Below are 13878 nucleotides of genomic sequence, written 5' to 3' on the forward strand. Positions count from 1 at the left end.
AGAAGCGGGTAAACAAGAAAGAGTACAAGCTAGCCAGGAAGGAGGCAAAGTCAGTAGTCACGGCAGCTAAGACAGCCGCTTTTGAGAGCTTGTATGCAGGGTTATAGGGGAAAGAAGGGGAGAAAAAGTTGTTTAGACTCGCTAAGTCTAGGGAAAGGAAGGGTCATGACCTCGATCAGGTGAGGTGCATTAAGGGGGAGGACGGTAGAGTGTTGGTGGAGGACGGCCACATTAAGAAGAGATGGCAGTCGTACTTCCATAGGCTCTTGAATGACGAAGGGGATAGAGCTATTGTGTTAGGGGAACTGGAGCACTCAGAGGAGTGTCGGGATTTTAGCTATTGTAGACGTTTTAAGGTAGAAAAGGTTAGACAAGCTGTCCGCAGGATGCGAAGGGGTAGGGCGACGGGGCCGGATGAGATACCGGTGGAGTTTTGGAAGTTCCTTGGAGAGGCTGGTGTAAGGTGGTTGACTGGATTGTTTAATGAAATCTTCAGGACGGCAAAGATGCCCGAGGCGTGGAGGTGGAGTACCATGATCCCTCTCTATAAGAATAAGGGGGACATTCAGAGTTGTAATAACTATAGGGGGATTAAGTTATTGAGTCACGCTATGAAGATCTGGGAGAGGGTGGTCGAGGTGAGGCTGAGACGGATAGTGTCTATTTCGGAAAACCAGTTCGGATTTATGCCCGGCCGCTCGACGACGGAGGCAATCCACCTGGTACGGAGGTTGGTGGAGCAGTATAGGGAAAGGAAGAAGGATCTGCACATGGTGTTTATCGACCTGGAAAAGGCTTACGACAAAGTCCCCAGGGAGGTGCTTTGGAGATGCTTGGAGGTGAGTGGAGTACCGCAGGCATATATCAGAGTAATTAAGGATATGTATGATGGAGTAAAAACCCAGGTGAGGACGGCGGGAGGAGACTCAGAGCATTTCACTATCCTGACAGGATTGCATCAGGGATTTACTCTTAGTCCCTTTTTGTTTGCGTTGGTGATGGATGTGTTGACGCGGCGTATTCAAGAGGAGGTACCGTGGTATATGCTTTTTGCAGACGATGTAGTTCTGATAGATGAGACTCGAGGGGGTGTGAATGACAAATTAGAGGTGTGGAGGCGAACTCTTGAGTCTAAAGGGTTCAGGGTGAGCAGAAGCAAGACAGAGTATGTGGAATGCAAGTTTAATAACGTGAGGCGGGAGAATGAGGTAGTAGTGAAGCTGGAAGCACAGGAGGTATGTAAGAGGGATAAGTTCAAGTATCTTGGGTCCGTGATCCAGAGTAACGGTGAGATTGATGAGGATGTCTCGCACCGTCTTGGGGCGGGATGGATGAAGTGAAAACTCGCGTCGGGGGTGCTGTGTGATAAGAAGGTGCTTCCCAAGCTTAAAGGCAAATTCTACAGGGTGGTAGTCCGTTCGGCCTTGCTGTATGGAGTGGAGTGTTGGCCAGTTAAGAACTCCCACATCAAAAAAATAAAGGTGGCAGAAATGTGGATGTTGCGCTGGATGTGTGGACTGACTAGAGGGGATAGAGTTCGAAATGAGACTATCCGGGAGAAGGTTGGTGTGACTTCAGTGGAGTGCAAGATGCGGGATGCACGATTGAGATGGTTCGGACACGTGAAGAGGAGGGGCATGGATGCCCCGGTTCGTAGGTGTGAGAGGCTAGCATTGGATGGTTTTAGGCGGGTAGGGGTAGGCCGAAGAAGTACTGGGGTGAGGTGATTAGGCAGGACATGGAACAGTTACAGCTCACCGAGGACATGACCCTAGATAGGAAGATCTAGAAGACGCGAATTACGGCAGAGGATTAGGGCCAGTTTGGGTCGCTAGTGTAGGGAATTACTTGGTGGGGTTTTTATTCCTGTTATGATTCCGTGTTCCGTGTTCCATGTTTTATTACGAATCTGTGTGCTTTCCTCTGCTTTCCTCTATTTTATAATACTTATGGGTGCCCTATTTATGTTATGTAATCTGCTTCTGTGCTTTACTATGTGTTTGTGTGGTATCTCGTGCCTTGAGCCAGGGGTCTTTTGGATATAGCCTTTCTACTTCATTAGAGGTAGAGGTATGGACTGCATACATCTTACCCCCCCCAGACCCCACTAGGTGGGAATACACTGGGTTTGTTGTTGTTGTTGTTGTTGTTGATGTCTCTATCGTATCTGCTGCTTTTTTATCTTCTTTCCAGCTGGCATGCTTATCTTCTTGATTTTTTATTTTATTCTAGCCGAACTTCTGGGATAATATTATCTTCTCCATTATATCTCAAACATTGATGATCTGGATATTTGTGTCCAATTATCTTGCAATATCTTGTCAATAATCCTTCTGAAATAAATCCTCTCTTAATTGCCCTTGCAGTAGGTAATTTTTCTGGGTTAAGTAACGTCAATATCCATTGTCTGACATCTTCCATATCTGCTTTTTGTAATTCTTTGAATTTGAATAAATCATCTGATAGTCTCTTGAATAATAGCTCCATATTTGGTTTCCATTGATATAATTGTTTGCTAGTTCTTGAATAATTGTTGCTTGTCCAATAAGTCGTTTGTTTGTATAAAAATCAGGTATCTTGATTCTGGGTATCTCTGGTTGCTGCACAATATCTTCTGGTATAATCATATCTTTGGTTAATCCTATTTTTACAACTTGTATAACTAGTTTTATCTCATCGTATAATATCTCTGCTAGTGCAGTATAATACTTTATATAAAATAGATTTCCTTTGGTTACTCTTTTATAGGTGTTGAATATTTTTTGTAATTTTTCCATAGTTGATAGTTCTTTTCCATCTTGGGTATATATGGTATTTAATACTCCATAATCAAAACAAGTTTTTATTAAGCTTGGGTTGGTTTTGGGGTAGTGCAATTAGCTTGTTGTGACCTTGTAATCTTTGGGTTATATAGTTTGTGTTGGGTTCATTGATATCTGTAGCTCTGGGGTTAAGGTTTAGAAAAATTTGTACTCGGTATCGATATGTGGTAATTTGTAGGGGTATGTTCAAGAGGTCTTTTTATATTTTTGGTGTAAATGGTTTTTTAAATATCTTATTTAAGTTCATATTCTGGTATCTTTGTCCAATAACTCCTTTGCTTGTACCTGCAATTGTAGATTGATAAACGTTATGAGTTTTACGGAGTGTCCCAACGTTTCTTTCTAGCTCTGAAATTTTAATGTCTTTCGATCGACATAGCTTTGCACACTGCTGAGTTAGCTGATTTGTAGCTACAGACTTCATTTTATCTTCATTAGTCTTTTGCTTTTCTATTTCATCTTCTATTATATCAGTCTGTGTAGCTTTATCTTGATATATAATCTGTAATAACATTTTTGTTAGTACTAATTACTTCAATTGTAAATGTAAAATTTAATATATTCAATACTAGTCTCTGAATCTCTTTTGTTGTAACTGAATTTTATATTTTCTTTGTTAGCCACCAACGTACTGTGTATTATATGTTCGTACAATAAACTTGTTATGTACAATATATAGCTCAAATGCTAATAAACATTTATATAATGAACATAATTCTTTTCTATTTATTTCCCATTTTATTTTTGTTTCATTAAACGTTCCTGAATAATATCTACAATGATGTTCTATTTTTTCATTTTCGTTCCTATATTTAAGTACTCCTCCATAACTACATTCATTAGCATCTGCTTCTACTATATATATAAATTTTCTATTTTTGTCTGGAAATTGTAATTTTGGTAATTCTTTTCAAAATGTTTTTATTTTCTGGACTTGTTTTTTATCTTCTTCATTATAATTATATTCTACATCCTTTTTTAATTTTTTTCTGTAAAGACTTTAGGTTTTCTGCTAATTTTGGTATATATTCCCTTACTTGGTTTACTAATCCCAAAAATGATTGTAATTTCTTTTTTGTATCTAATTCTTCTTTCGAATTTATTATTTTTTGTACTATATGTTGTTGCATTTTTACTTCACTTTTAGCTATTTGTATTCCTAAAAATTCTATCTGGTTTTTCATAATTTCAGCTTTCTTTTCACTTAAACTTATTCCTGATTTTCCTATTATATCCGTAAATTGTTCTAATAATTTTAAATGTTCTTCTTTGGTTTTTGTATATAATAGTATATCATCTATATATACTATACAATTAGGTAATTGTTTAAAATAACTATCCATAAAATGTTGATATCTACTTGGTGCATTTTTATATCTAAATGGTAGTACATTCCATTCATAAAATCCTTGTGGTACCGTAAATGCGGTTAATTCCTTAGATTCTTCTTCTAACTTTAAATGGTAAAATCCTGATTTACAATCAAATTTACTAACGTAATTATATCCTTGTATTTGTCTTATTTTTAATATCTTATTTGGTATTGGGTAATTATATGTCATAGTTTTTGTATTTAGATTTCTATAATCAATAACCGTTCTTCTTTTTCCTCTTTTTTGTTCACTATGTTTATTTACTATAAATGCGGGGCTATTGTATTTACTATTACTTTTTTGTATATATTGTTTTTCTAATAATTCATCTATATGCATTTTAAATTCTTTTAAATCGTCAAAATTATATGTTAATGGTTTTTGAGTTATTATGCTATTTTTATCTATTAATTCAATTTTTATAGTAGTTTTATGTTTTTTCCATCCTTTTAATGGATCTTCACTATATAATTGTTTTAATTTTTTATTAATTATTTCTATCTTATTTATTGAAAATATAGTTATTTCCTTTTTATTTATTGAAAATATGATCATTTCTATTGTATCTTCAGTATTTTTTATATTTTCTAATTTTTGTGTAATTTTTTCACTTCCTTCTATCCAATCAGTTTGCTTTCTTATTTTATTAGTAACTCTTTTTACTCTTACTTTCTATTTACATGGTGTTGTAAACTACCAATCCGTTCTAATTATTATATGTGGGTATAATTTATCTAAAAACGACATTCCTAAAAGTATACCTTTTGATGTTAGCTCATAATTATAGATTTCTTCTATTGTTAATATTTTATCTCATACTTGTGTTTTTACATTCTTAGCTTTATAAGTAATTAAGCTTCCTTCGTTATTAAATCCTTTAACTATTATTGGTGTTTCTAATTTATCCCATTTACTTTCTGGTAAACAATTATATCTACATAAATTAGCTTCTGCTCTTGTATCTATCATAGGCGTATAATATCTACTGTAATACCTTCCTACTACTATCTTCATTAATACATATATTTTCATATCATGTTAAAGCTCTTCTTAAGAATAATTTCTCTCTGTTATATGTTTATAGATAATTGTGTATGCTCTATATTATATGGTTTTACTTGTTCTAGCCATTTTATTCCTAATATTATGTCTGCTTTTTTCATTTCTCCCTTTATTTAAAATTCTATTTTTATTTTTCTAACTCCTATTTTTTTTTTCTGCTATATTTTTAGTGTTTATTAAGCTTCTTGGTTGATCTGGGCATATATTATTGTTAGATTTTATTTCCTCATTTTTTACTAGATATCTTGCTATATAATTTTCTTCTTGTCCTGTATTTTAGAGTATTAAATATTGTTTTTCATTTATTGTTCTTGTTATGTAATATTGGTTTAAATTAGTTGTTGAACTTGTTTCATAACTTGTTCTTTTTGATGAACTTGATGATTCTATTTTTTCATAAGCTATTCTTTTTGTTATACTTATTTTATCATTTATTATTTCTAAATTTTCTTCTATATCTATGTCTCTATAACTATAATCATTATTATCAATTGTTTTTACAAATTGTTCGAAATGACTTTCTATTTGTATTTTGTTAATTTTATTTTTTCCTTTTATTTTATGTTTTGTTGTTAATACATATAGATTTTTATATCTTGCTGTAAATATTTTACTTTCTGGGATTAGTTCTATTCCTGATATTTTCAATATAATACTAATGATTTATCTATATTTTTATCTATTATTGCTATTGAATAATTCACACTTGTTATAAATTTTAATTTTTGGTATATTAAATTTCCTTTTATGGTAGTTATTGTACTTTTTTCTATAGGTTTTATAATTCTATCATCTGCTAGGTATAATTTTATTGGTGTATCTATTCCTTCTCTAAAACATGTTTTTATCAATATCTCTGTTCCTCCAAGGTGTACGTATTTTATTGGGTCTTTACTTTTTATATCGTTTATTTCTTTATTAATTATTTTTTTTGTTACTAGTGGTATACTAGCTCTTCCTTTTACATATCTACAATCTATTACATGTTCTTTTTGGCTTACTACGTAGTATTCTTCTTTTCTTCTACTAAATATATTTTTTATTTTGGTATTTTAAATATTTTTTCTACACTTAAATCTAATTCTTTTCCTTTTATTTCATCAAATATATGACTATCAAATATTATTGTTTGATCTGTTCCTTCTTCATTTAAATGTTCTTACTTTGTTATTATTCTTATATCTTCTTCAGTTATTTGGTTTATTCTTATATCTTCTTCAGTTATTTAATTCATCTAATTCACTATCTATTTCATTATCTGTTCATTCTCTAAAATTTCATATATACTATCTTCACTTTCTAATTCGTAATCTATATAATCTATCTGCATATATCCTATATTTTCTATTTTTATTTCTGATATTTGTTTATTTTTTGAGTTTTTAGCTAATTTACAATCTCTAGCTAAATGTTTTAATTTTCCGCAATTATAACAAGTACATTCTTTTATAGATTTCTTTTTCCTATATGGTCTTTTATGTTTATAATTTTTTACATAATATCTTTTTCTTGGTTTCTTATATTTATATTTTGATTTTTCGTATTTCTTATATTTCTTATGTCTTTTTCTTTTCTTATAATATCTTTCTTCGCACCCAAATTGAGATACTATTTTATCTTTGCAAAATGCTAAATTTCTTATTAATGTTTTTTTCATTTTTATTTCTTCTCTATATTTTTCACATAGGTGTCTATACCATTGTTATAAAAATTTTATTCTTGCTCCTAGAGTATCTACTATTTTTGCTTCATCCCAACTTTTTATTATTTTTGAACTAAATGGTTCAGGTAATTTACTAAAATATAATTTTCTTATTTCTTTACTTTGTTTTGTATTATATGTTGCTTCATAATAATATTCTTTAAAAGCGCAAGTATAGTCATCTATGTAACACATATTACATATTGCTAATTTTAACATTAAATTCTTATTTGTATCTTTCTCTTCATTTTGTTCTTCTTCTGTTGTTGTCATGCTACTAAATTCGTCTTTTATAGCTATTTTATATTTTTTTTAATAATTCTATAGGTGTTAATTTAGTTGTAGTTGTTGATGATGTTTCTTCTGTAGGTTTGTCAGTTCTTAATACCCTTTTACTATTTTAAGTTAGATTTAAAAACCATAATTTCACTGGTCCTATTAGTGTTCTTTCTATATATTCTGGTGCATCTGTTACATTTATATTATTATCTAATAATTGTTTTGTCATATATCCTATCCATAATTGTATTGTTTTTTCTGTATCTATTACACAATCTAAGTCTAAAAAGTTATAATTTTTATTAACTATTTCTTTTGGTATCCATTTGTCATATTCATCCTTTAGATTATATCTTTTAAACTTATTCTTATAATATGTATGTTTTCTTATTTTTGATGTTCTAGGTATTATATTTTCATCTTCTTTTTTATCAAGAGTATACATTTCTGTGTTTCTAATTTTTAAGTTTTCTTCATTAATTACTTCTTGTTTTTCATTGATTTCTAAGTTTTTTGTATTTGTTAAGATTTCTGTCTATGTTTAACTATCTTCTGAATCATAATTATCTGTTTCTTCAACATCTATTGTATTTATTTCTAATTTTTCTTTGAATTGATTTATCTCGTTTAATAATTTTTGTTCTTTATCTTTTTCTTCTTTTTCTTTCTATCTTTTTCCACACAAATCTTTTAGTATTTGTAGTTCTTTTTCTAATTCAGCAATCCTACTATTTTTAGTTTCTTCTATTTTTCGTCCTACTATTTTTAGTTTCTTCTATTTTTCGTATTTCTTTTGTAGTTTGTTGTTTTATTTTTTCTATTTGCTTTTTTCTATCTTTTTCTTCATTTTCTTTTTCTATTTTTACCATAACTGTCAATTTATCTTCTAATTTTAATTCCTCTTTTTCTAACATTAAATATAAGTGTTCATCTATTTTCTTATACCTTCTTCCTAGATTAGAAAATGCTATTTTTATTTTTAATCCTTCATGATTGTCATATATTTTTTCATCTATTATAAATTCTTCTTTGTTCATTTTATTTAAATGTATATAAGCTATGTTGATATATATATTCTAGACTATCTATTGTTGATTCTAAATTTGATAGTTCTTCTTTTTGTGCATTTATTGAGCTTTTGCTAACTCCAACAATTATGTTATACTATACTCTTTCTATCCTTATTTTTAATTCTTTACGTTTTGCAGATATTATTTGTTTTAATTCTTTATATTTTTGAAATTTTTGTACGTTATTCATCTAAATAATAGTTTGGGGAATATCTAAATCTAGTTTTATCAGATAAGTCATGATTAATAAATTAATCAAATAAATCCAAGTATATACTACTTCGTTAACTTTCACAACTTGTATTCTCTCCTAAAGGTGGTAGTATATCTGGATTTCACTTGATATCTTCATTTTCTCTCTGAAACACTCTTGGGAAAAAATAAAGGCTTCTGATCATTTGTTGACTATGTATTGTCTCATACTGTTGCTTCCAGAATCAAAACGTTTGAGATACTGCTATCGCCTTTGTAAATACAAGAAACGAATCAATCGATGGTTTAGATTTGTTGTTTAAAAAAATGGAACATGTCCTAGTCAATTCTGATCCTCTTTGCAAATTTCCTGAATCATTATTCACCTGCTTGTATTTGATAACATTACATCTTGTAGAAAGTTCCTTGTTATCTAATATTGTCATAGCGTGGAAGTCTCTTAAGAGCATACATAACTTTGGAGGATATGGTAGGGGATGCTGCAATTGTCAACTTAGGCTATCCTGCGTTGGAAACTTTATTTCATAAGGTTGAGGGTTTTCATCGACTTGAAATTAATTCTTTGTTGGTAAAAAGCATGAAATTTGGAGGTTATTAGTATGATATGGGAAAAGTGAAAGTGAACACTTCTTTGAAATTTTTTTCCATCATCTTCAACATTTGGGGTGAAAAGCACACCATATCGCGTAGCCTACCGCCTTGCGTCTCATGGCCCATCACGGGATCCACCCTATGCGGCGCACGACCTGTGGCGAGGATTAATTATCAGCCCCTTACGCTTGGTTGGGCGACACGAGGCCAAGGCACGACCTCCTAGCGTGCGACACATGGTGCCATTTCATATCCTAATCTTTCCCAACACTACCAAATTCATCCCAAACACATTTCTTCTCAACCTAAGGATCATATAGGCTCATTTCTAACTCTAAAGGGATGTCCAAACATATGGGGCATTATAATAGATCTCGAGGATCTTGATAAAGATGCTGATGATGAGGAGAAGGACAGTTGCATTGATTACTATCAACGTTTTAAGACCCTTTATCCAAGATTATCAAAAGCTAAGTCGGGTAACTAAGTTAACATTCAGAACTTTGTTCACTTATGATTGAAATGATTGTCATTAATGCATTGCATAGCCAAATAAGGAAATTTTTGTTCAGTTGTACATAACTTGGTGCTGTCAATTTATATCTTTTTGCAATTCTTGGATCAACTTTAGAAGTGGGTTATTTCTATTATGTTACCGAGAAAAAGTATTACAAGAAACTAGAATTTTGTTAGAATTGTTACAACACTATCTCTTTGCTGTGAAGTGATTTCTTTTATTGCTTTCTCCATTGTTTAATAGTTTCATTGGGATTACTACATCCAGGCCTATGCATATTGCAATTCAAAGGAGTACCAATACCAGAATTGTAATGCAAACATCTAGGTCTGGAGTTACATTTGGAAAAGTTTAATTTGTATGGGGCCGCTGGCCTTTTGTGAGCCTCGCCTCATGTGGCGTCACTCGACATAGAAATAAAAAATCAGCCTTTAACTTCTTGGAACCTATTCTTTTCCTTCTATATCTATTCATTTAATGTAATTTTAACAACCTCCCCCTTCTCCGCACGAGTTGTTTTGAAGGAGAATATAATATATCCTTAATTATCACTAATAATCTTTGCCTTTGTAATTATAAAGCTACACTTTAATATGGTTGGTATTGTTTATTTTTATGAGGTAAATGGGCCCTAAAATGAAAAGGATTGTTGTGCTATCACTTATTTTTTGTGGCTATATATGCCACAAATATTTTTGAGATGTATTCCCATCATAATCATTTTCCAATCACCATTCATATTTATAGGTTTTGAATTTTTTATGTACTAGATATACTGTGAATTCATTTTGACACATTAGTTCAGTTTCTATTGAGTTGACTTATATTTAGTCTTGGCTATATACCTGTAACACCCCGTACTTTTACCTAGCTTAAATTCGTCTCAAAAATATCAATGACTTAGTTTAAAGATGAATACACTTTTATACATGTGTAATTTTCAAGATTTTGAATTATAATTGTGTGGTAAATTGAATAAGCTTTCCATCGATACCAAATTCGCCTAAATCCGACACCCGGGTGAAGAGTTAGAGCCATTTTAGTGAGACAGTGTACCACCTGGTACTCTAGCGCATCGCGGAGGCAGTCCAAATGGCATTTGTCATTTTTCAGCAAGACAACGTGATACCACCACATCGCGCCACTAGCCTTTTTCCCAATTATCACTTTCCAGTGTGACTCCACGATCATGGCACGTCGCGCCAAAGGGAAAACTCTCAACCAGTGAGGCACTGCGATGACGTCGCATCGCGCCATCAACCTAGTTCCCAATTGTCAGTTTTCAGTGACATGACGCGATAGTGCTACGTCGTTCCAGGTGCCCAACTCGGGTTTTTAGTGACGAAAATTCAAAACTTTCTAGGGGCAATAGGGTTTTTTTCCATGATCCAGATCAACCTTTAAACACAAAATTATGCCCTAAATACCCTATTATGTCATTTTTCCTCACTTTCTCTCAAGAACAAAATCATTCTCTCTCAAGAGGCAGAATTCCTAGTTAAAGAAATCAAGATCAAGCCCAAGAAATCCTTCAAGAACTTCAAGAATCTCACAAATTAAGGTATGTTAGATGTTCATCTATAGGTTCCTTTCACCCATAGATTCCAAGAATCCCTTTTTAAACCTACAAGATCTCAGATTTATGATTTCCATGTTTGATTTAAATTGAATTCATGTTCATGATATTAGTTGGGTTCCAATCCATGATTTAAATAGAAGTTTCATGAAATTAAATAACATGTGTGATGAATATGTGATTATCTTGATAAACCCTTGAACGTACAAAGTGATTAATGCATCTATGATATTAATTTGGTTTGTAATACATGATTATGATAAGATTCATGAAAAAAATGAATAGTATTTAGAGGGAATTATTTGAATTACATGCTAAACCCTTGAATTTGCAATTAAGTATTATATTCATGAAGTTTATGTGATGACCATTATCATGTGAAATACACATGTTCCCCAAGTATTTGCTAAAATACATATTGAAGTAGATAGAAGAATCATGAGATGTTATTATTTGATCCCATTTATGTATAAGTTAATGCATTACAAGTGTTTGATGAAATGTCTCTATGAATGAATTATAACCAAGTGAACATTGTTATGTTATTCAAGATTATGCTTTGCTTTAATTTTTATGCTATCGAGTCTTGAAGGTATTTAATACCCAATAATTTAGTTGTTTACCTAGAGCCAGTGTCAGTTACAGAATAGTATCAATCATGTCACGATCAGTAGTATTTTTATTCAGTTACAGAACTCAGTAGAACTCAGTCAATTACAGAACTCAGAAAAACTTAGTCTTAGTCCAGTCCCATTCAGTATACTCAGTTTAGTGTCTTTTAGTTGGGAGTAGAATTTAGCATCGAGCGAGTGCAGGGATGACGGATCCTCCATCAGATAGGCAGAGTCGTTAGTAGCAGTCCCTGTACTCCAAATCTGTATAGCCAGCACAAAATAAGAAGTCATCCGTCAGATTATGCTTGACTATCTCCCAGGGGTCACCTGTCAGATTAGTCTTGGCTCCAACCCGATGTCACCCGTCAGTTAGGCTTGGCATCCTGTTTTTCTAGTATTAATACCCATGGTACGGTATTATCACCCTTCCAACTGGGGTTACAGTTTGGACCCCAATTAGCTTTAATTGGGGCATGCCAATTAGATAATACCTCTCGCAGTTTCAGTTTCAGTTTTGGTCTTTAGTAGGGAACTCAGTTCAGTTCTACAGAATCAGTACTGTTAGACAAAGTTAATTCAGTACCAATAATTCAGTTATCAGTAACTTAGATATTAGTTACTCAGTTATTAGAATTCAATACTTAGCTTTAGAAAATCTCAGTTACAACATGTATATAAATGGACAGTACGGCATACTCAGTATTTTTCGTAGTTTATATTATCTATGTACTCTCATGTTCAGTTATTTGTATCATTTAGTCAGTTATTGTTCATGCATATGAACCCTTGCATTCAGCCTTATCTCATCTAGCATACCAATACATTCCCACGTACTGATGCATACTTTCCTGCACTATGATGTTTCATATCATAGGTTGGACGCTCTGGTTCCTAACCATGCATAGTAGATTCAGATTTAGCCAAAAGTAGTAGATTTAGCAGTGAGTCCTTATCATTCGGGGATATTCTATTATTTCATATATTCAGTAGATGTAGTAGTTCAGTAGGTGGAGTTAGTTGGGGGATTGTCCCATCAACTTCACTTTCAGACAGATTCAGTTAGAGACTTTTCAGACTAATTTTTCAGACAATATTTCATTTTACAGATGTTATATTTTATCAGTATTTTAGATGTGTTGAACATTATGGTATTTCAGCCTGTTTTCAGCATTAATTTTAGTATTATTATTCAGTGCTCACAACAGATACTATTCATAGGTTAGCTTGTGGTCTTTTGAGGTCGTAAGCACCATGTAATGACTAGGGGTAGTCCCGGGTCATTACAATACCATATCTCTAGTTTGATGACTCCAGGTGCTATTATTTTGACAGAAAATATCTGGTCAAAGGTGATTTTATTAATTTGCAGAGTTATATTTCAAATTTTTTATTTCCCAACCTATAGAATGTTAAGATTATCATCTCCTCTAGGATGTGAATGAAGGAACATCTCAAGTTTGAATATGCCAAGAAGCTTTTTAGACTTCCAAAATTTTTGCTAAAGAACACAGTAGTTTTGGAGAAGTTCGTTATCGTTTCAAAGAGAGGAAGTTGTGAGAGATGTGGAATCAAATATGTGTTCTGAGTTTTATTTCAACTAGCTAATCGGCTGATATATTTTGAAGAAATGCAAGGTAAGGCTAGATACAATAGATTTTTATGGTCGGATTCTTCCTCGGACCCTGTACATAGCGAAAGCTTTAGTGCACCAGGCTGCCCATTTTCTTTACTAAGATACTCTACCAATTCTATGAATATCTTTCATGTGTGAGCTTTCTATGACTAGACTACAAGTATTTATGTCTCAAGACATATAAATGCTCCCTTATATTATGTTTTTGATCAACTTAACACAATCATAAATATTTAACTTCTCTATATTATTTATTATTCTTCTTTTAACTTGTTGTTATGGTCTATCAAATGGTATAGTAGCTTGGTTTCTCGTCAAGATTATGTTTGTTACATTTTAGATGTTGTGTATTGCGAGTTTCTTTCAAGTTGCAACACTTGTTTTCCTATATGTATTATGATGAGTTGATCTAGATACCAGTTTATG

The 13878-nt window shown here is 32.2% G+C and overlaps 1 pseudogene; it reads left to right on the forward strand.

Annotated features, from left to right (window-relative positions):
- LOC107868895 overlaps nt 1–13404 on the forward strand; it is a 34906-nt pseudogene extending 21502 nt beyond the window's left edge.
- The last annotated feature ends 474 nt before the right edge of the window (nt 13405–13878 follow it).

The sequence above is a fragment of the Capsicum annuum genome, chromosome 4, assembly GCF_002878395.1.
Source record: "Capsicum annuum cultivar UCD-10X-F1 chromosome 4, UCD10Xv1.1, whole genome shotgun sequence".
NCBI classification, from domain to species: Eukaryota; Viridiplantae; Streptophyta; class Magnoliopsida; order Solanales; family Solanaceae; genus Capsicum; species Capsicum annuum.